At 51.6% G+C, this 22,950-nt stretch overlaps 1 long non-coding RNA gene and 1 pseudogene across 5 annotated transcripts; one reads left to right on the forward strand and one right to left on the reverse strand.

Annotated features, from left to right (window-relative positions):
- Positions 1-2,126: 2,126 nt before the first annotated feature.
- On the reverse strand, positions 2,127-20,377 carry LOC132244721 (uncharacterized). Of its 5 annotated transcripts, XR_009456466.1 has the most exons (14): positions 20,246-20,376; positions 16,471-17,783; positions 14,545-14,673; positions 13,279-13,583; positions 9,282-9,333; positions 8,734-8,850; positions 8,470-8,498; positions 7,989-8,024; positions 7,705-7,772; positions 6,605-7,532; positions 6,206-6,412; positions 5,532-5,582; positions 4,962-5,131; positions 2,127-4,822 (listed from the first exon to the last, which is right to left on the reverse strand). It is a non-coding gene; the product is annotated as an uncharacterized LOC132244721 (long non-coding RNA). The 5 variants fall into 5 exon arrangements; XR_009456463.1 differs by having other exon boundaries at positions 8,434-8,498; positions 14,545-17,783; positions 20,246-20,377; XR_009456462.1 differs by having other exon boundaries at positions 14,545-17,783.
- Positions 20,378-20,502: 125 nt separating this feature from the next.
- Positions 20,503-22,950, forward strand: part of LOC132244897 (AP-2 complex subunit beta-like) — an 81,291-nt pseudogene continuing 78,843 nt past the window's right edge.

Below are 22,950 nucleotides of genomic sequence, written 5' to 3' on the forward strand. Positions count from 1 at the left end.
GAGCTGGAGCTGCAGCTGGTGCTGGAGCTACAGCAGTCACTTGGCCCCCGACAACCCTCATACTTGGTTCCAAGACAAGGGGCTTTTTTTTCATGCTAAATGGAGAATAAAAACTCAGAATTGAGGAGATAAAGTATCTAAATAAGTTTGGAGGGACATCTGTAATGCTTACATCACCAATTCTCTCAGGGGCTGATTCTCACAAATGTAGAGAATTTCCTTCATTTCTCACAGAAACACATTCCCTAACTTCTCAATGATTTTCAGGGTCACAATTGTTTTCGCTTTTCCTTGCAGGTGATACATAAACAGCTTCCTGGTTTTGCAGAGGTCCATGGTCACTAACTCATATTGTTTAAGAGTCAGATGGTTGAAAAACTCACAGGAAAGGTGGTCACTTAAAAAGGACCTAAAACTCAGCAAGCCAATCACAAGTGCATCCAGTAATTTTTTGATGACTTCATGGGATATGATATAACTATTGTGATACATTATTTGCAACATAACGTATCCACTATCACTAGTGTCAAGCGCATCAGGGCAGTTGGCACGATTCTCTTGGAGGCGCTGCTGGGGGGGATGTCTGTTAGCAGGGTTTTTCAAACACTTGAGATTGAACCTCTGCTTTGGTTACTTCTTTTGTTGACATCAGTCTGTGGCCGTACGGATGGACGTAATGAAATGGATCAAACAAGAATCTATCCAGCAACCTTTGGGGCTAGTCTTCTCCTCCTCTTCTACACGTGTCCCACCTGAGAGAGCTGACGATAGGGATTCAGCAGAGTCTGAGGATTATTCAAATCTGAGCGGGCCATGACGGGAGTAGGAGTCCTGCACTGCCCTGCTCGTGAGGCATCCTCAGCCCTCTGTACTTCTGTGCTAGGATACCACTGTGTCGTGGAAACACACACAGCATACTTTTGGGTCAGGTCAGCAGAAGCTTTTATTCAAAAGAAACTACAGCTGTAGGGGGGATTCCAAAGTGACATGGATTTCCCAAGCACTTGGAGAGAGTCCCCCACCAAGAGCAAAATCAGGAGGCTTATATACTTTTTAACAGTCGCTTACAACTCACGTGATCATATAGTGAAATTAGCATGAAAAGCGGCTATGACATTACTTCATTACTTCTTTGCTGTAATCAGGATGGGAACTTATGGGGGAGGCGAGGTTAGTTCACAAACCTTCTTGCACCTGGAAATCAGAGTTGTACATACGTTTTGCTATCTTCAAGACTGCGGTGAGTGAAGCAGTTGCAGAGGAGTTACAAAGAACAAACACTTTCCTTTATCTGTTCTACTGTACAGAGCCAGCAATTCTCCACAAAGCGGTTATGTCATCTTCTAACTCAAATGATCAAAGTTTAAGGCATTTATTTTTTTCTGATTCCAGTCTCCACTTTGAGTCTATTTAGTCTCACTTTAGCCTTAAACTTGCATTCTCATGAGCCCCTCTATTTCATCATGCAGCCTTTCATGTTTTCTTTCAATTTGCTCACACTTTTGTAACACCATTATTCTAGACTATGCCATGGGTTTTCTTTCCTTGCTAAAGCTTCTATTGTGGCTGAAATGTTAATTATGGCTAATTCCAATTCTCTTACTCCAAGCCACGGTATGAAGGTTCTCACAAATTGATGGAACCCTGTGTTTCTGGTAGCTAAGGGGTTAACCGCCCTTTTCATGTGATGGTTGAAATTTTTTACTTGTTCCAGATATATTGCACTATGCATTTCGAAACCAGGGATAACATGTCCAAGAGTGCATGCCCCCACCCAATTCCAGGGGAAGATTTTATGAGCCCTGTTTCCTCAGATCCAGTAAAGGCCCGGGGCAGAAAGGGTACTCAAATCTGGACAGGTGTTGTGCCATATCCGGCACTTTCGATTGATATGCATCCTATAGGGCGGACCACGTTTGGCTGCTATCCTGCTGGACTGAGATATATTACAAGAAGTAAAATTGGAGTGAATGTCAAATTCCGATCTGTTTGCAATGAGAGCAACATGAGGTTCCTTAGAAAAGTTGTAGACCATGAATCCTGTACAATTGAGAGAGGGTACTTTATCCAACAGGATTCCACTGGTGCTATTAGGGCTATAATCAAGAGTAGTTAGGCAATGAGGGTAATGTCCTACAGGTGTGGCTTTATTGTAAGCTCCGGTGTTGTTGGATCTGTAACAGAAAGGCGCCTCTACTCTTGGGGAGATTATCCAGTTAGCAGGGGCGGCCCTCCATTCCTTAGGAGCGGACCGAGGTGCAGCTAACTAGTAGTATCTAACAAAGCCACCGTTTATTTTTCCCCATTGCTGGAGGGATATTGGCACTCCGATGATTGGGATTCCTTGGTGTAGGTGCGCTGGGCTGTGAGAACATATCCAGCAGTCACTTTTATTTCCACCTTGAGCCACCGTAAGGGAGATCTGCAAGTACTAATTTTTCTCCCACCCCCCTTGGGTGATACTAAGATACCCAGATGTGATGTATCAGGATATCAGTGCCATTTTTAGAGACAGGAGGGACAGAGAATTTCAACAACAAACATAACCAGCACGAGTAAGAAAAAGAACACAACCAGCCAAACCCAGGATGGCAGCCAAAGTCTTTTTTCGTCCTCTGGACTCAGGTTACCTAAAGGACTGAGAACGTTGGCTCTTGGTCTTGATCGAGGTGGTGATCTTCCGAGTGGGAGCATTCACTTTCTTCGAGGCCGAAGATGATATCTTTGTTCTTCAACTGATGAATCTGGCTGGGCTGAGGTGTTGGGTTCAGGAGAGAGGTTACTAGCACTTGCACCCTGATGCTCCTCAGTTGCCTGAGTGAGGTCCTGAGGGTCTTTGTCCTTGGCCTCAGGGAAAGGTCCCAACCTGGGTTGGAATTCAGCTGCTTCGGGGTGCAATGGAGGTGATACCTTCTTGCAGTGTAAGGCGTGAGTCCACGTTTGGTGACCTTGGCAATGAACAGCAGAATTAGCGGTCAGAAGTACCTGGAAAGGTCCCTTCCATCTGGGTTGAAGTGCGTTTTTGCATTGATAGACCTTTACGTAGACCCAATCTTCTGGTTCGAGGTTGTGACAGGGAACATCCGGTGGTTGAGGTAAGGCTTCTTGGACCTGGGCTGCAGCCTGATGTTGAACCGGTTGTTGCTGATGTGGGAGTCTCAGGAGAGCAGGGTTCGAACAAAGGTCAGCGATATCCTCTGCTGGCTCCGGCGGTGGGGGCACCCCGGACAATGCTGGATACATCAGAGCGGTGGCCGGCGTGTAATTTGGGGGAGCAGCCAGTTTCTCCCGAACAGCTTTGAACTGCTGTTTTAATTTTTCTTGAGAGTCTTTTAGACTTCTAGTTTGAGATTCTGTCCGCCTTTTGGACATTTCATCATACCAATAAAAGTATGCGTCCCACTGGTTTTGTGGTGTCTTGGATCCATGGGACTCTAAAGCCCCTCTTAAGTGCACTATTTTATCCCGATCCAATGTTCCTTCCTGTGGAAAATGCTTCACGGGATCATCCCTAGTATCCCAGTTCCACTTATCCAGCTACTTGCAAGCCTCGGGAGAATAGTGTGTGTACATGAAGTACGCCGGAGTCCCCTTAGGGGGGACGGGAACTTGTTTAGACTGACTTGTTCCCATTTGCAGTCACACAGGGAGACGTAGGAGAGGCTTATTTAGGATGTCCGGGCCGCTCAGTGCCTTGCCCCGCAGTTTTTCACCGCCCAGACAAAAGGCTTCTGACCCGACACCAGCTCATAAAACGGAAATGGGGAGGGAAACACAAGAGGGATCCTTTCACTCCTGCTCTCGGCAGAAGCTACTGGGACAAGGGGTTTGGAAAAGACAAAATCACTCAGACGCCCTGTCCACTGGGTCACGAGGTTCCAGCTGGGCACCTTGCTTTCGACGCTACCTTTTTAGGCAGAATCGGGGCAGCTAGACCCAGCCTTAGTCCCAGACCTGGTCAGTGGCTCATTTTTCTAAATGCACACACGCACATTCATTCAATAGCCAGATAGAAAAAGACCAAATCACTGGGAAGCCCTGTCCACTGGGTCACGAGGTTCCAGTTGGGCCGCCTTGCTTTCAAAACTGCCCTGTCAGGCAGAATTGGGGCGGCTGAACCCAACCGTAGTCTCAGACCTGGTCAGTGGCTCATATTTCTAAATACACACACACACACGCGCATTCATTCAGTCAGCCAGACCTCCTCCCGCACACCGCCTTAGCTAATTAACTACAAGCCCCATGTGCTGTTGGATGAAGGTGCTTCAAACTCTTTCTCCCTGAATAAAACGTACGTTACCAGACACAAAATTGGATCCTTTACCAGACAGAAAAGTTTAGCCGGCAGTAAGGTTCAGACTGACCTGGGTCTTGTCATTACCCCTGGTGACACGTCGGCATGACGATCTTGTCTTTTCTTCTCTCTTAGGTGTCTGGTGAGAATTGAGACCCCAAGCATTCTGCTTCTGCCTTTTATGTTCAAATTCACAGCTCAACAGGTAATGGAAGTTAAATGGCTCATACTGGCCAGCCAAGTAAGGCAACGATGCTGCAGAAGCAAGATGGGTGTGAACTGCTTCCCTGGGCATGCTGGGCTTGGGAAAAACCACCAGATCCTTCCTGGCTGGGAGGAGAGCATCTAACAAGTTGACAGTGTCCCAGTAGAAGCTCCCGGGGGTTCCTCCATCTGCAAGCCCACTTTTCACCCGTTGCAGCCAAGCCCTTGGCCAATGGGCAAGGCTCCACTGTTCACCGTGACACTGGATGATTGAATGTCGCTGGGCCACCTGAGTGGCAGTGCTGAGGTGAGTCGGGCGGGGACCTGTGACAAGGTTACATGAGAGTGAGGGGGCAATCTCAACATGAGGACTACCAAGCCCGTCTGTTGGAGTGCGCGGGCCCAAGGCAAGGACACAAGAAAAGAGGCTGCAGAAAACTACAAGGAGTGAGAAGCCACTTACCTGCTCAGATAGGCAGAGGCACCAGCGCTGTCATCCCATGGACCCATCCCGGCAGATCGGGCAGGGGAGGACGCAGGGAGGAGACGACAGAGGTGGGCAAGGAGGGGAGGAGTGCAGGGCTTCACCTTCTTAGGGTGAAGCAGCACGGGAGCAGCCAGGCGAGCTGGAACCTGCAGAAGAAGGGCAGAGTCAGGGAACGCTCAGTGTGGGGTCCTTCTGCTCAACCCCGGGAACAACCACGGGGTAAGGGAGCATCCCCCCAGCAGGCAGCAGGACGTTGCTCTCACACATGGCTCAGTGGGGCTTTCTGTCCCAGCGGGCCTGGCCTGGGCCAGAAACTCTGATTCCCGGGTTGAACCCCTGGCAACAGGGTCCTGAGGCCCAGAGGTGGGCAATGAGGGGCCAACCCAGGAGATAGCTGGTCCATGCAGGGCACTAGGGCCCTGGCAGAGAGGTGGGACGGGTCATCCTGAGCGGCCTGGAGGCAGGGGGCACCCGATCATCATGTGGGCTGGTGGAGGGGCAGCCCCTCAGGCCTGGGGCTGGTTGGGGTGCAGGGGGGAAACTCACCTCCTTGCTGCCTCCGACCTTCTCCTCCTCCCCTTTGCCACAGTGTCAGCCCTGCAGGTGGGAGGCAGAGACACTGGTCACCTCCCATTCACCCCATGCCCCCAGGCTCCGGCCACTGCCACCACCCCATGCCCAGGCCTCCCCTCTCTCCATCGCTGCCTTTGTACCAGGGACTGGCCCTGGGTGTCCTGCCAGACCCACCTCCCTTCCTCCCGCTGTGCTGCCTGCGCCTAGGTCTGGTTCCTGGCTGCCGTCTGGACATACACAACAGGGACGGCTCCCAGCACAGAGAGCCCAGGCCTGCAGCGCCCCTGTCCCAGCCCTGTCCCACCTAGACACCCAGGACGCTGGAGGGACTTGCGGGCAAGGCACTTACTGAAGACACACTAGTCATACCCTTTCACTCACCTCTTCCCCTCCTGGGCTCCTGGCCCCCACCCCTTCTCCTAACCTGCGAGACCCTTCCCAGGACCAGGAACGGGCTCCTGGCTCCAGCCCTCCTTCAGCTCCCCTACTGATCCCACGCTCACAACCTAACGCTAGTGAAAGCATCATGTTTGCTGCTTGTAGGGCCACTTATGGTTCTGGACTGACTCACGGAGCTGGCTGATTTGGCTTGGAGCATGAAACATTTCTTTAGAAAAAAACCCCAAAAACTAGGCACATCATCATACCTTTCCCCCTGTCTTGTCGTCTTTGGACCCTGCAAGGCTTTGGTCCCCAGGGGCAGGGGGTCACAGCCCACGTCTACCAGGCAGAGGGCCCTTGTCTGTGTGGAGGCATCCTGATTTTGGGGGCCCTCTGCCTGGGTGCTGGCTTCCACAGTGGGGGGAGAACTTGTGTGCGTCCTGGCCTCAACCCCCTGGGAGGAGCGTTTCCGCCTGATTGCACAAGAATCAAATGTTCAGAGATGGATCATGGACTGAATTCAAGCCCAACAGGCCCTTTGATGGAAGCACTCCCTGACCTGCAAAAACCCCTGCTCCCAGCCCCGCCAGCCTGCCCTGCAGGGGGAACACTGCACGTGACACTCCCAGCACCCCCACACACTAGCAGTATAAAAAGCATCAAACCTCTCCCTGTGCCCCAGTCCTTTTGGACAGCAGTGAGCCTCTGTTTGTGTGCTCGCCACTGTCCTGGCCAGGGGTTGCCTCTGGCAGCCCGTATTGGCCAGGCAGAGGACCCTGGTCTGGTACCGGCGTGCTCGTGGCAGGGGCCCTCTGCCTGGGTGCTGGCTTCAACGGTAACGGGCAGGCACTCCTTCACGACCCCCTCCACGGGAGGCTGTTGCAAATGAAAAAACAGTGGCAGTGAGGACAAAATGCAAGCCCCTGGTGCAGTGCTGGCAACCTGGTGGAGTACGGGAGAGGGGACAGCCAGCCACGAAGCAAGGGAGGTCGGTGCAGCACAGACCCAGACCTGTCACCCCACCAGTCCCACAGTGTGACACCCACAAGGCTCACGTAGTGCCCAGCACTGCACACACACATGCCTCCCCCCACAGAGCCGGGGCAGCACCCAGCCCCTCGACTGCACGGCCTGGCACAGCGGGGCACAGCCTTGCCCTGGGCGCACACAGGTGCACACACACTCCCCGTCTCCCTGGGCAGGGGCATGCAGAGCAACTCACCTCTGTGGGGCTGTCCTCCAGAGCCTGGCCCTGCTCCCTGTGTGCCGGGAGAGCCAGCACCAGGGTGCGATTCTCCTGTTGCAGCTCTTCCACTTGAGTCTGCACCACAATCACCCCAGCCCATCAGACCATGCCCATGGCTGCACCGAGCATATTGGGCACCCAACAGCGGCACCTCCTGAGGCACCTGTCAGGCCCCACCTGTCCCCACACGCAAGGTACCAGGTCTCTGGTTCCCACTTTCATGTCCTCTGGGATATACACACCTGGCCAAGCTCAGCCTCAGCCTGCTCCCTCCCCTGCCCCACACCGCTGCAGACCTTGCCCCCCCCGGCCAACTCACCAGGAGCTGCTCTTCCCTTTGCCAAGTACTGTGGGGACAAAGCACATTTGTGGGCTCAGGGAGACTGAAGGCGCCATCCCACAAAACAGACCTTCCCCAAAGAGAGGCTCGCGCAGAAGCAGGGACGGGCCCTGGGCTTCAGCCCCGAGCCCTGTGCCGCACCCCAGGAACAGCCCGGTGCCCCCCAGCCCCACACCTACCGGGACAGGAGGGCTGCTGCGTCCTGCTCCTGTTGAGCCAGGCAGGCCCTTAGTGCCTTCAACTCCAGCTGCAGGAAACGAGAGTGTGTGGGTTAGAGAGGCCTCACGCCACTGCCTGTCTGCGCATGGAGCCACCTCTTGCCCCACCTGTCCCTCTGGCCCTGCCTTTGCCCTCCATCCCGCAGCCCAGCCCCAGGCTTGTCCCTCTGGTCCACACCTCTGTGCAGCCATCAGCCAGCGCACTTGGTCTCCTCACAGCCCCCACCCCCCTGGGACCCGCTCACCTGCTGCTGGTGGTACCCGCTGCAGGGTTTGTCCTCCTGGAGAAAGAAAGAGCGTCTGGGGCCATGGGCTCCCTTGGGCAGCAAGGTCCCATCTCTCCGTGATGCAGGGTTGGTGGGCCTCTGAGCCCCGGGGCCGGGCAGGGCTCCTAGAGCTGGGCCCAGGGATCCCAGGGGTTGGTTGTTACCCCCTGTCCCAGGTGAGTCCCCACCTCCAAGCTCCAGGTCCCCCCAGACACTCGGATTCGGGAAGGACTGTCCCTGCGATCGGGGGATGAGCCCACGACCCTCCCTTAGTCTTGGAGGTCCCCTGGAGTTGGTGGGAGACGGAGACTGTCCCCCAGAGTCCCATGTGCTGCATGGGGCTGGGAGGGGCATGGGGCACCTGGGGAGAGACCCCCACCCTCAGAGCTGCCTGTCCCACTCCTTGGGCAGGGGAAAGACTCACGGCAGCGGGGGGGTGCGGCCACGTCTGGCCCCTCACCTCTCTTGCCACCCGCATGACTCCCGGCCCTGTGGGGAGACAAGGGGCCGCCCATCAGCTGGGCCCATGCTGCTGCAGGGCGCAGGGCGACCAGCCCCTCTGGGCCACAACGCATTGGGGCACCTCCGAGGAGTCCTGCGTGCCACACGCACAGGGCCTTCCTCCACGGTGGTAGGGTGGGAGTCCGTCCGGGGAGAAGGACCTTGTCCCCTCCCCATGCAACCACGCAAGTCCCTCCACCGCTCACGCCAGTCCCAAACTCACCAGGTGCAGGGTCCCTCCTCTCCTGCACTTGTCCAACGGAGGGGACACATGAGGACCCCTTAACGGGGGGCAGTTTTCTTTTGGCCCATCCGTCTGCGCCCAGGCAGGCATCTGGTGCTGAGAGGACATGAGAGCTGAGCATCAGGCTGGGTGGCACTGAGCACCACTTTTAGGATGGGGATCCCAGAGCCCGTATGAGCACCACCTTGCAAGGGAGCAGAGGGCAGCAGGGCCATTGCCAGGAGGAAGGCTCCAAGGGCTGTGGCATGGGCAGGGGCTGCAGGGCCAGGACCTGGCCCAGCATGAGGAGCCCATGGGGGCCAGTCCTGTTCCCCTTCCCCAGGGAACTTGCTGGTGAAGAGCAGGGGGTGACAGCTGGGGGGGGGGGGGCGTGGCACAGGGCAGGGGCTGTCCAGATTGCACCTTGGACAGCGTGGGCTTAGCCTGCTAGCCAAACCCTGCCGGGAGGGGAAGCCACACAGCCCTGTGGACTCTCGTGCTGCCCAGCACTTCTGCCTCCCATGGCGGGGCACGTGCCCAGGTCTCACCCAGGTTGCTGGAGCGCAGGCGCACGGGGGGCAGCTTCTCCCGCCGGAGCATCTGCAAAGAAACACAGCCCTGAGCTGAAGGAGGGAAAGAGGAGCCGGACTGCTGAGAGCAGGGACGAGGCACGGGGCCGAGCGCTGGGCCCTTACCCAACCTCAGCCCCCGCTCACAGCTCATCACATCTCCCAAAAGTCCCCGGGACGGACCCGCATCGTGTCCCCAGGGCCAGCCCCACAGCTGAGTGAGAAAGGGCACTCATGTCTGCAACTGGTGCTCGCCTCTGACACCCGGATAGGAGGATGGGCTAAACCTAACTACCTAACTAATGCCTAAGGAACTACTAATCTAACTAAGACACAAACAAACAACTAACTAACGAACTAATGAAATAACTAACTATTGAACTATCTAATGGACTAACAAACTATCAAACTATGAACTAACTACCTAAATAACTAAGAAACTGACTGGCTAACAAACTAACAATCTGACTAGCTAAGGAACTAAGAAGCTACCTAAAGAACTAACAAACTACCCAACAAACTGCTAAACTAAGACACTAACTAACCAACAGAGATAAGGCAGGAGGACGAGGAAAGGCAAGTGGTGCGGGTGAAGCACGGGAGAGCACTGGGAGGAGCCGGTACCTGAGAGTGAGGCTGGGCATTGTGATGTCACTGGGCACAACAGCTCTTTTGCCATGGCAACCAGGGGTCTCCCTCCCACCCGGGCAAGGTGCTGAGTGCGGGGGCTGTGGGCGCCTTTGGCCTGGCCTGGCCTGGGGGTGCTCCCGTCCCAAGACGACCTGACACCCTGAGCTCTTTGGGCGCATTGTCCGTCCTTGTCCGTGTGGCCCAAGCAGTGACCGTCCTGGCTGGAGGGTCATAGCAGTGACCGCCCTGGTCCAGGGGGTCCTGGTTAAACAGTAGCCCCCTCTGATCACTGCCCAGTGGGGTCAGGGCACATCAGGGCAGTGACTGTGGCAGGGAACAGAGACCAGCTGTACCTTAGCCCCTTACTGTGCAGGGCGGGATGACAGGATCCCGGGAAGAACAAGCTGGCCGGAGCAAGGCTCAGCATGCACCTACTTCCAATGCGGCCTCCCCTACCCGGCGCTGCTGGGCCTGGTCCCGGTGCAGCGCGTAGACAGTGCCCTGTGCTACACATAGCAGTAACACATCTGGAGGTATACATGCATGCACACTGCCCCAGCCCCCCAGTGACACTTGCATGCACACACACGGAGCAGTGACACCCTTGTGCACATACAAACAGATGCGCCCTGCCCCATCTGGAAATCCAGAGTTGCAAAGGCCTCCGAAACCTCCACCCCTGCTTCTTTTGGAGAGAAATAGTTCCCATTCCTTAGACTCTTACAGGAGCCCCCCAACATGATTCCTCGTGGGGGTTTCCTCTTGCCCCTGCTCAGATACAGCTCAGCTCCCCAGCACGGTGCAGTCACTAGGAGTGGACTTTCCTGATGGTGCTCTTGCCCCCGTCCCCACCCCCGCCCCCAGGAAGGGGATGGGGCGAACACGTGCAGCTCAGAGGGACACTCCCTGGGCCCTTTCACTCCACATGGGGAAGGGGGAGCAGGGACGGGCATGCTTATAGATTTGGCACAACCGAATGACCAACTCAGGACGCTGTGGGGTCCTCACATGAGCCCAAGTGTCAGGGATGGGCCCAACGATAGTGCTTGCTGTATGGCATGGGTCCCAGGGATGGAGCACTCACTCAGACCTCCATGCCTTTGGGGTCTGTCCACGAGTCACCTTCAGCTGAGACCAGCAGGGTGGCAAACAGCTTGATCTTTATTAGGAACAGGATTAAGCAACTCACAAGCTCACAGCTTGCAGGGAGAACTACAACTACCCACCAGCACAAACCTCACCTACAGGGCATCATGGGGAGAGACTGGGTCATCCCACTGCTGACCCCTTGAAGGGACCTCCCATATACCACATCCCCATCCTTTACTCAGGGAGCTCCCTCTTAACTACTTGGATGTTCATCAGGTGCTACTTTAACTGGGAATGTTTCAGGATCATGACGCCAGAGGTTCAGCTCTAGCAGTGGGCTCTACCCTTTACTGCTATCCCATTATGGTCCATGTCTTTACAGAGCAGAAAAATCCCAACAAAAATGGCAAGAAGCCTTTAGCGTGAGACAAGCCATTACAGCGCTGGCTAGCTCTGGCAAAAAGCCATGAAAGTGAAACCGCTTTAGCATTCTTTGAGGCACATTTTATTTCTTAAAGACATTTTTCATGTTCTAAGCCAAATCAGCCCAGTGAAGTCCAAATCAGTGAGTCAGTTCAGAACCATAAGTGGCCCTACAACCAGCAGGCCCAAGCCCAGAGGCTTGGGGTTCAGATGCCCCCAAGATTCACCTGCCCTCAGCCTTATGGCCACAGAAGCAAGCGAGGGAGGAGCCTCCCATTTCCATAAAGTGGACTTTAAGCCCTAACACGTTGGCGGGTACTAAACCATGCCAGAAGAACAGTTATCCCCAGGAACACTTAAGGAAAACTGCCTTCATGGACCCAGATCCATGGCATTTCCCCTGCCAGGAGCAGCCTCTCTGCAGTCTGCTAGAGCACCCCATGTGCTTCCCCCTTCCTGGGATCTCTGCCTGTATCAGGCCGGGGAGCTGGACCTCAGAGGGCAAAGCTCCCTCATGAACCATACCTGCACAGAAAGAGGAATGGGATCTGCCATCTGAAACCTGAGCCTGTTCCAGCCTCAGGAAGGGCTCAGCCTCCTCTGGCAAGTGGAGGGATAAAAACCCTCAGGGAAAATGGAAAGCAAAGACTGGGTAAATGGGCAGAAGGATGTGCTATACCAAACCCAAGCAGCTTCTTTACAGTGAAGCCCTTAGGTGAGTCCATAGCAATGCGATGCTGTGGCTAGTAAAGCGACCAAAATGCTGGCTTGCATCCATAGATGCTTCTCAAGCAAATCCCGGGACATCATTCTCCCCTTGTACTCGGCCTTGGTGAGGCTGCAGCTGGAGTACTGCGTCCAGTTTTGGGCTCCACAATTCAAAAAGGATGTGGAGAAGCTTGAGAGAGTCCAGAGAAGAGTCACATGCATGATCAGAGGTCAGGGAAGCAGACCCTACGATAACAGGCTGAGAGCCCTGGGGCTCTTTAGCCTGGAAAAGCGCAGGCTCAGGGGTGATCTGATGGCCACCTATAAGTTTATCAGGGGTGACCACCAGTATCTGGGGGAACGTTTGTTCACCAGAGCGCCCCTAGGGATGACGACCAGGTCGAACGGTCATAAACTACTACAAGACCATTTCAGGCTGGACATAAGGAAGAATTTCTTTACTGTCCGAGCCCCCAAGGTCTGGAACAGCCTGCCACCGGAGGTGGTTCAAGCGCCTACATTGAACACCTTCAAGAGCAAACTGGATGCTTATCTTGCTGGGATCCTATGACCCCAGCTGACTTCCTGCCTTTTGGGCAGGGGGCTGGACTCGATGATCTTCCGAGGTCCCTTCCAGCCCTGATGTCTATGAAATCTATGAAATGTCAGAAGGATTTGCAGCACTAATAAATTCTCCTGTCTTTTTATTACGTTACACACTGACTCAATGGTGGCTTTAGCTAACACACACATGGGTGAGATGAATTCTTCCCCTACGTGTGCAAAACTGTCCATGTGGCAGGGTCCATCAAGTGACTGATCTGTACTGAAGGTCACAAATGTGGGCACTTCTATTTGGAGCTGATGTCACTGTGTGCTCTCTCCATTTGGAAGGCAAGCATTTCCCAATCATTCTCACTGAACCAGTCCTGAGGTTTCTTTGTGAGGAAGCCTTGACATTTTTGGCACGCCTCACGGATGCCTTTCTTGAAGCTCTTGCTCTTCCTCGAGTGAGCAAACCCGAGTCTGCAACCTGAAACCTGACATTTTCTTCTTATCCATTGGTTTGAAGCTTGAGGAGTTGTGGAATCACACATACCTTCTCCGTGTATCCCCCAATATTTACCAGTGTTTGCTTTAATGTTTGAGCAGAGTTTCTTGCATAATCAGGCATGGCTGCGGGATGGCTCTTCTCAGTGACTCTGTACAGCGTAGGGTGTTTGCCTGTGGCTATTAAGAGGACATTGTGGACAACATGCTGGTTCTCTGACAATCCAACATCAACAGCTCAGCTTCTGGAAAATATCAGTAGTCTCTGGGAAGTCTCCAGAGCTTTCCTTTGCTCTTTTATTAAATCCTCCACGTCCTGATATTCTGAGAACAGTTCTTGGCTGAGTTTTTCTGGACTGTATGTTATCCCACTAGAATTCACTAGGGTTTCAGGAGAGAGAGGGAGAGAAAGAGACAGTGGAAAACAATAATAAAATAACATTAGCATCTTTCCAAGAAAGATGTATGTAGGACTGGAAAAGCCACCGCGGTCATAAGCCCAGGCATCTGTAATCAAGGGCAATTAAGATATTACATCCAAGAAGATCTACACTGTTATCCTCCCCACAGATAGGAAACACCATGCGACAGAATATGACAAACTAAGGGTCTTTAGTGTTAAACAATAAATGCCTCAAAATTGGCAATGTGTCAGAAAAGGAGAGCAGAAATGACAAGGCTCTTACCAATGCCTTGGGCCTGTGCAATGGCAAGGAATTTTTTGGGCCAGTATGTCCATACTAGGGATGTGAATGTTTAAATGTTTACCCATTCACATATTGATAATCGGTAACACCTTACTGTTTATCGTTTGCCATGGGGTGGGAGCAATCTGGCAGGGAAGGGGCAGAGGAAGAGGAGTGTAGTGCCCTGAAGGTGGCAGGGCAAACAGGAGGGAGGGAAAAGCATGGAGGAGGGGAGAGGGGACTAGTACCTAGTATAGCCGGGAAGTGGCGGGAAAGCTGCAAAATAGCAAGGGAGGAGCCACCACTGCAGGGGCTGTCAGAAAGTGAAGTCAAGCTGCTGCACCGCTCCAGCCCTTCTGCAAGCTCGGGGGGCGGTGTGACTGGCCACACATGCCACAGCCGGGGCTGCCCCTGCGGCTGGGCTGGGCAGGGCTGAGGGAGCCACTGTGGGCCAGATACAATCCCTTGGTGGGCTGAATCTGGCCCATGGGCCATATTTTGCCCACCCCTGATTTACAGCCTCAGGGTTAAAGCCAACAGTTTGTGATTGGAATATATAGTAGTAGTCTCTTCTCCCCTTCCCTTTCCTTCCCTTGCCAATCATCCAGCCTCTCTTAATTTCCAAAAACTTTTGAAACATGCTCACTCCACTGTACCTGCAAAAAGATGCTTTTGCAGATCTTCCAAACAGCTGAGGCCTTGCTTTAAATAGATTGGTTTGGCCACCGGAGGTGCACCTGACACACTTAGCTGAGTCATGAAGTCTGCAGCCAATTTGGAAAGATCTAGGAAAAACAATTAAAATTCATGTTAACACCCACTTTTCATTGCCTCAATCCAATCACCACTGGAAGGTCAAATGCCCAAATACCTAGTCCTGAATATCTCAGATAAGAATCCTGTCTCTGGCAATAGGAGCTATATAAGCCAAGGGTTACTCCTCCCAAGGGAGTCCTGTAACCACTACGCTACACAGGCAGGCTCCCTTTTGCTTATTTTTCTGGCCCCATGACTCTTGGCTGTCTATTGGTCCAGCTTCATCTATCCCAGGGGTTCTCAACCTTTTTTGTATCAGGACCCATTTGTAAACATTGATGGCCTGTCCTGACCCAGTGCCCCTCCTCCTAACCCACTGCCCTCTGCTGTCAGTCCGCAGTGTGTGGGGCAAGGGAGGCCCCAAACAGCCCCTCGTAGGCTGGAACTCTGCCAACTTGCAGGGGAAAAGCCACAGTTTCCCACATTTTTCTCCTTGAAAGGAGAATCCATTTTTAAAGTTTGTTGATCCATTTTTAAAGTTTGTTTCATATATTTTTGTGACCCAGGTTGAGAAACAGTGATCTATCCTATTCTGTAGTCTAGTGGTGAGGGCATTCTCTAGGGAACTGGATTCAAATCCTCTAGGGGTAAAGAAGGCCTAGAACTCAGGTCCCTACTTCTTGGGTAAATACTGTAAATACTAGGGTATTGGGCTCCACCTGTAACCTGGTAGTTAGAATGCAGTGCGGTTGATTTTAGATCTGAACTGAATACCTTGTAGTTGATTTTAGATGTAGGTTTTTAATAACTCTGCCTAACTTCTGGGTCCTCTCTGAGGCTGCAGGCAGAGTTCATGCACCTCCTGCAAGTGCTAGAAAAATCTCAAGTGGAAGTTAGGCTTGCAAGTGGCTGCTTCAGGTCAGGTCTCAGCAGGCTCACTGGCCTGAGTAAAGACACTTTGGGAACTTTGCCCTCCAAAATGGAAATGTATAAGGCATATGAGCACATAATGAGTGTTGTGCATGCTGGCACAAAGTGACTTTGAATCACTGCTTGGGATGTAGGTGGGCAAAGTATCCCTTATGTGCATAATGAGACATTCTGAATCCAGCCTTAGATGTAGTCCTCTTCACTTGACTGTAAATACATCTCAAGGCCTTTGTGTGCCTCCTCTCTTAGGGCTCCTATACATGTGCAGAGAGCCTGCTCCAATGCATTGGAGCAGACTTGATTAATAATCGAGACGTTAATTCCATGCTCTGGCAGACTCAAATTAATGAGCTCCAGCAGACGCTAGCATCATGTGCATCAGCATCTCTGTGCTGAAAAATGGCAGTGGGGTACTTTGAACTAAAGCTCATTCAATGAGTTTTAGTTCAAAGCGCCCTGCCACCATTTTTTAGTGTGGAAATGCTGATACACGTGATGCTCGGGCACTTTTAATTAGCACAGCTCGCTAATTAAAGCACCCTCCCATGCCTTCCAGAGCACGTGTAAAAACGCCCTTAGTGCCTGAACTAAAATCAGTAGGAGGATTCCCATTGATTCCAATGGCATCTGGATCATAGATCACTTGAAAATGTCCCACAGGTTGGGTTGTGGAAAGAAAATCCTACTACTTGGAAAGACATAAAGTCGAACTCCTCGTGCCTGGAAGATGTTTGCCTTCCTGTTTACTTGTACCTAAGTTGAAATACTGTGGGGCCCATACTACTGTATTCTCCTAAATCCACAAACCAGGTCCCTAGTGCTTCTCATACAGCTTGGCCTTTTTATGTGGCTACTCCTTTTTTTCTATTTAATTCAGGTTCTTAATCAGCCCTCACCCACAATGTTTGTCAGTGCTTCATACATGTAAAGCCCTGCACATGTCCTTGGCAGGATAAAGGCAGAGTTTTTTAGAGCCCTTTATATTATCATTTCAACAACAGACATCTGAAAGGTGGATCACCACCCTAGAAGCACGAAAGCCAAAGATCAGGAGGAATTCGCTATGAGACTTTCCTTCTTTCATAAGACCTGGGTCAGCAGCCACCATCATGTCTGTCCATTCCGTGACTCTCAGTCTCTTGGCAAGCCGGGCCTTCACAATCCATGAATCAGGATTGCATGAAAACACAACACAACAAAACAGCTCAATTTTCACAGCACAAACATAACCGTATTTTCTTCTAGATGCATCATATACATCCAAGATTTTGATTTCATATTTCGCTTTTCCCCCTGCTTTGCAGAAATGATAGATAGGCAAATTCCCGATGCCATGAATTACTTCCATTCGTAACCTGTCAACATTCACATCCTCTTGACATCCAACCACACTGTCCTCTTATCATCCGCTCCAATAATTAAATAGCCTTATGTGTTTGCAAATGCAGATACATAATTTGGAAGAGTGCTTTTAACATATTTCAAGACATTCTTTGTTGCAAAGCCTTTAAGTTCAATATGCGTAGACTCAGTGAATGGCAGCAGTTCATCTCTTTCAAAACATTTAGCAGTAGCTTCAAGTATGTCATTTTTCTCCTGCACATTAGGTTCCAATGTTGCTTGAGTTTTGCTCTATCGGGCTCTCTTGGCTGTTGGACCTGTCTCTTCTTCATATCTTTGCCTAGAATTAGCTTTCCTCACCTCAAGAAATTCAAAAGCTTCATCTGGTTTCAGGCTAACAACAAAGGCGAGAGATTTTTGACACAATCCAGAATTTAGGGAGCAAATATGTGGCTTCAAGAGAGCTGGGGCAGATGACAACTTCTCACTGCTCCAAGATTTAATAAAAATCAGAAATTTGCTGTTTTGCTGCATATAGTTAAAATATTTTGTCAAATCTGGAGATTTAATAACAGTTCCTAAAGGAGGTGTCTATATCCAGTCCAATGCCATAATTTTTGTAGTTGTAATCCTCATTTTCAATCTCTAGTGTTATCACACCACCTCCAGAATTTAATAGTGCACACGCTGCTGGGATAAGGACACTGTTTTGTGTCCTTATATGATCACCTGCCATTTTTTTCCTCTTCTCACCCAGAGTTACTTTTCCTACATCTACAACCACATCAGGATAGTCTGTATCATAAATACGCAGCGGTTTCTCCTATTGGGTCATCCTGCTTCTTCAACAGCCAGAACTTTCAGAAACCTTTGGAAACACATGGTTATAATCAATACCACATCTTCACACTAGATACAGTAATATGGACTCTAAGACTCTGGGAAGAATTTTCAAAGTAACATCAGAGTCTTATGGGATGGACATACAAACAACTTTGAGGTAGGAGGGAGCAGGGCTTTAGTGCACATAAGCTGTTCTGCAATAATGGCACATGTAAACAGCCTTACCCCGTGGTAAATGGAATTTAAATGTGGTAGCTTAGCCCTCAGTGAAGGAGGGCTAAGTAATCCAGTGGTATCTCCTATCTCAGGGGTTCCCAACGCCGTGGGCTGTGGGCCGGTGCCGGACCGTTAAGGGTTGGCTGCTGGTCTGCAGGAGGGTTGGCTGCCAGACCAGAAGTGACCACGGACTGGCAAACTGTGGACTGGAAATGACCAGCATACTGCAGACAGGCAGCCAACCCTTTTTTATACTGAGCCATTTCTGGTCCACTGTTTGCCGGACCTTAGCATAAAAAGGTTGGGAATCCCTGTCCTATCTCTCCAGAACATAGACTCCGATTTCTGAAAATAAAATAATACCAATTTAAAGTACATGCCAACACAACTGTAACTCTGCATTTTGGGGTGGGCAATGTGCACTGGAAATTATCTGCATGCACTCCAGCAGTATTCAGTGTGTTAATTGTAACTGCCTTGGGAGTGCTGTAATTATAATGTGGAGTGCAATGGGAAAACTGTCTTCTGGGTTGGGAAGGGGGTGAGACCTTCTCCCCTTAATCTCTGTGTGTGATCAAAGCAAAGGGGTATATGTATACAATGAGTGATCCAACATGCCTCCTTTCACCACTCCACTGTATGGTTGGGGTGGCCAATTTGTGATAGGTGGGTCCTATGTGGCATGGACAGCCTCTATGCAGAGCATGCAGCACATCAGGGAGGGGACAAGGGCAGGAAGCAGAAGGCAGCGCTGCGGAGAGAACTGTTAGGGTGACACTATTTGGATCTTTGGGAGTGCTGGATTTGCAGCTGAATAAAGGCTTCTTTCTGTCTCAGCAAAGCTGCAGACCACAAGGCAGAATGATATATTAAAAGTAACACTGCAGATGCTTAGGCAAGCAGTTTTCTAACAATGTCCTAGTGTTGTAAGTTCATGGTGTAAGGAAATAAGATGCAGCCCACCAGCTATTGTTAGGAGATAAAGCCAAAGCAAGACCTTGGAGATGAAGCAGAAGTCTGCAAGAAACAGCAATTGACCGAGAGAAGCTGAGTTCACAGTCTTACGCATGCGCTCATAGCAAAAAGATATGTAAATAAATGAAATGCATAGGCAACCTTATGCTAATGAAGTAAACCGTAAACACAGGCAGAGCTTGAGATAGGAGGAGATATGGGTAGAAGAAAGGAGGGGCAAAGGTGGAGTAAATGTTAATGAGTATAAACCAAGATGTATAAATGTGAAAAGAACTAATGTTTACTGCAGCTCCCTGGTATTTTTTGGGAGCTCCCCCGAAGCCGTCTCCATTCTGAACAAAGCTGTTGTCGTGCAATGCGTGCTGGCGTTTGCTCCCTGCTTGCTCTCTGAGCAACTGGATCCACCCTGTCTCCCTAGTCATTGGGCACCGCATGGAGTCGGGGTCTCACAGGAACAGGGAGCACAGGGCAGGAAGCAGAAGGCAGAGCAGCAGATCAGGCATGGTAGGGGATTGGAGCAGCACTAGGGGAGCATGCGGGGCTAATTTGTGGCACACCTGCCAAAAACATTGCCCCCTGTGGTATGGGGCAGTGGCTGGCTACTGTATGGACTGTCAGCAATTACATGGGAGAAGGGTGTGATATGTGGGTTTAACCAAGGGTATGTGAAAACCTAGTGCCAGGTGGCATCTTGTACCCCAGACTGAAGCAATGGGGCAGTTTAGCAGGTACTGGCAGTGGCAGAGTGCAGACAGGTCCTATTTAACATGGCTCAAAGCCATGCAAGAATGGGGGGCCTTGGGCCCTTCCCATCGCCTGAAAAACGAGGGGCTGGCAGCCGCCCACCCCGGCTGTCCTCGCGTGTGCTGCGCTGCGCTGCGCTGCGGGGAGGACCGCGCTCTCGGCGCGGCTCGGTTTTCTCCAGTGATCTTTTGGAGTTTCCTTCCCAGGGTAACAGAGCGAAGAGCAGGCGAGGCCGGGGCTGCACGACACGACTCCGCTCCCCGGGGGCTGTCCAGCCCGGCGCCCTCCAGGGAAGCTCGAGACGCGCGGGCGGATGCCACGGCGGAGCGCCCCAAGGCAGGAGCCCGGAGCACGGGGGCTCCGCAGCCGCTGCCCCGGCATCCCCGCGCCAACAGGCCCCAGCGGCGCGGGCGGCGCCAAGCCCGAGCCGCGTTGCGGACACCCGCGGGGTCAGGCGTCGGGCGGGACCGCCACGCGGGACAGGCCGCTTCCCGCGAGGCGCTGCTGGGGGGGAGGGGACGCCCCGCCCCGGCCTGGTCCGGCCCACCTCACCCGCGGCTCCACAGCCCTCGAACCGCCCGCGCCGCCGCCGCCGCCGCCGCCGTCCCCCCCGCGGTCTCCAGGTCCTCCCGCCGCCGGGTCACGGAGAAGGCAGTGCGCGTGCGCACCCCTGCCTCAGGCCACGCGCTCGGCTCAGCCTGGCGTTCTGGTGCAGTCAGGTGATCCGTGCGGGGCGCCGTGATTGGCTGCTGCGGGGAGGGGGCGGGGCAACCGGCGGCGGAGCGTGGCAAGGTGGCGGTGTCGGGTCGGGGCGGCTGCTGCGGCCTGAGGTGGGGCCGGGCCGGTCGGGACTGCAGGCAGTGCGTTTAAAAGTGGACCTAACCAGAAGCGTGCTTGGGTTAGCTGGAAAGAAAAAGCAGAGTTTAAGGATGTAGACTTGTTGTGTGTGTAGTTGTAGCCATTGGGAGTGTGGGGAAAGTTGGGCCACAAGTCTCAGATAGTATGTATGTGTTTTTAAAATATTATGGGTCTCTTCTTGCTGCCCCTTGCCAGTCCTGGTGAAATCTACCAAAGGAGGAAGACCCATGCACTTTTCTCACCTTTGTCCTTCACATGACTTCCTCTTGGGTTTATATGATGGTTTATATGATGGTTGCCTAGTTATTTCCCTTGCAGCGCTCGGGAAGAGCTGCCTCTTGTGAGTCCCAGCTCCTGTCTCCAGGCTGGCTGGGCCTCACCTGAGCTTCCCCGTACTCTTATTTGGTTGGGAAACCAAATGATATGAAATACCTAGGGAAATTGCCTTTGACAGCGTGTGTGGGGCAAGCTCCAGCCCAGAAGGCAGCAAAATGTCTGTTCACCCCAGGGACGGGCAGCCTTAGACCAGGTTGCACTTGGATGGTGGAAGCTGTGCTGCTAACTAAAATAACAGTCAGATATTGTTTGGATCTGCTAACAGTGTTGTGAAGGCACACGCTGTGATTACATTTAAATACGGGCGAGCTAATTTAATGACTGCTAATGACACTTGCAGGTACGTGAGCAAAAATAATAAGGGACTGAAGTGTTCATCTTCAAGGCATAAAGGTCTCCTTGGATGTTTAGCAAGGAATTTTCCTCTGGCATTGCACAGTCAGGTGGGTGCGTCTTGGGTGTCTGGCCTTTCTCTGAAGTACCAGGGGTTGGCTGCTGTTCATTGCCAGACTACATCAGCCAGCATTTCTGGCCCACACTGCCAAATCCTGCGTGTAATATAATGAAACTGAAGCATGGGAAGAAATTTACATTACATCTCTTTTGGATGGTGTTAGGCCTTGTGGCCTTGTATATAGCAAAACATCTGAATCTTCTTTCAACTGGGCTAAAATCCTAAGCAATGTGTCAGCAAGAAGATTGCAGTGGAAAGTAGGCTGGGCTTGTTTGATAATTAAAAAGACTGTGGCAGCTTCCTCTCTTGGAACACTTACAGTTTTGCTTGAAGGGATTGTTGCCAAGATTGGTAAGCTTGAGGGGTTTACATTTGATTTGATCTGGGCAATGCTATATTTCCATGTTTTTTCTAGGTGTTTCCAGGCTTCATGAATCAAAATACTCTGTCCTGCAGTAGACTTGCACTTGGCGTTGTGTTTAGCTCAGCCGAAACAGACCTGGAATGAAAGTAAATTGCCCTGATCACTATCATCCTGTCCTAACTGTTGAGTTAAGGACAGGTAACGCAAAAGGTACAGTACAAGCACAATCTTTAAGGGGCACAGGGAGATAGAGACTAACATTTGCCTTTCCCACACTGAGGCATTTGGACATCACAGTCGTGCCCAGAGTGCTCCCTCGAGAGCAGACTGAAACTAACCAAGACTTGCTTACTGCTTCTCAGCTGCTGCTTCTGTTAACTTTATGGCTGAACCAAGAGCAGCAGCATTAGTCTAATCTTAGGGGTGGAAGAAAAGAAACAATCTTTGAGAGGAAGAGACGCGCTAAGATGCAGGGTGTGTCTAGGGCAGTGGTACTCAACCTTTTTAGATTCAGGGCACCCCTTGTTAAATTTGGGGCACCCGCCAGCTCTTACCTTCACTTGTTTCTTGATGGGAAAAGTAGCAGAGCAATTTTTTGCAATAGAAGAACTCGAAAGACCACAACAGGTCAGAATGGTTTTGATTTTATGGGTTCCTATTTGAAATCTTGTGAATTTTACAGGTGTTTTTACACCTAATAGTGCAGCGTGCCATGCAATATCCTAAAAAGAATCTAATGGCACCCCAGGGTGCCACGGTACCCTGTTTGAGAATCACCGGTCTACGATTTGGAAGATGAGGTCCACAAATGATATATGGTGCTGTGTTGCTGTTCCATGCCAAATGTGTTCCCATGATTTCTGGGGCTGCAGTGTCTGTGTGCTCCATGGAAGCAAAGCAACCAGACCTTAGGAGAAAGAGATCTTATTTGTTTACTAGCCAATACTTTAAGCCAACAGAAAAAGGAAACAGGCTCAGTATCTTACTGTAGGTTCTTAATTTGTTCCTCTTTAGCTAGGCAGAGTCATTGAGAAAGCAGGGATATCCCAGGAGATGTCTTTAACCCAGAAAAAAAGGAAGAAAAATGAAATTGGGGTCAAGTAGGGCGTATTGCTCCAATATAGCAAGAGAGAAACAAAGGGAGGAGAGAAGTGTGCAGAAAGTGAGAAAGAAGATCAGGCAAAAATTGAAAGGAAAAAAGTGATTATGGCATTGTGGGGATAGATCGGATTTCAGGTTTTTGGT

The sequence above is a fragment of the Alligator mississippiensis genome, chromosome 14, assembly GCF_030867095.1.
Source record: "Alligator mississippiensis isolate rAllMis1 chromosome 14, rAllMis1, whole genome shotgun sequence".
Classification (NCBI taxonomy): Eukaryota; Metazoa; Chordata; order Crocodylia; family Alligatoridae; genus Alligator; species Alligator mississippiensis.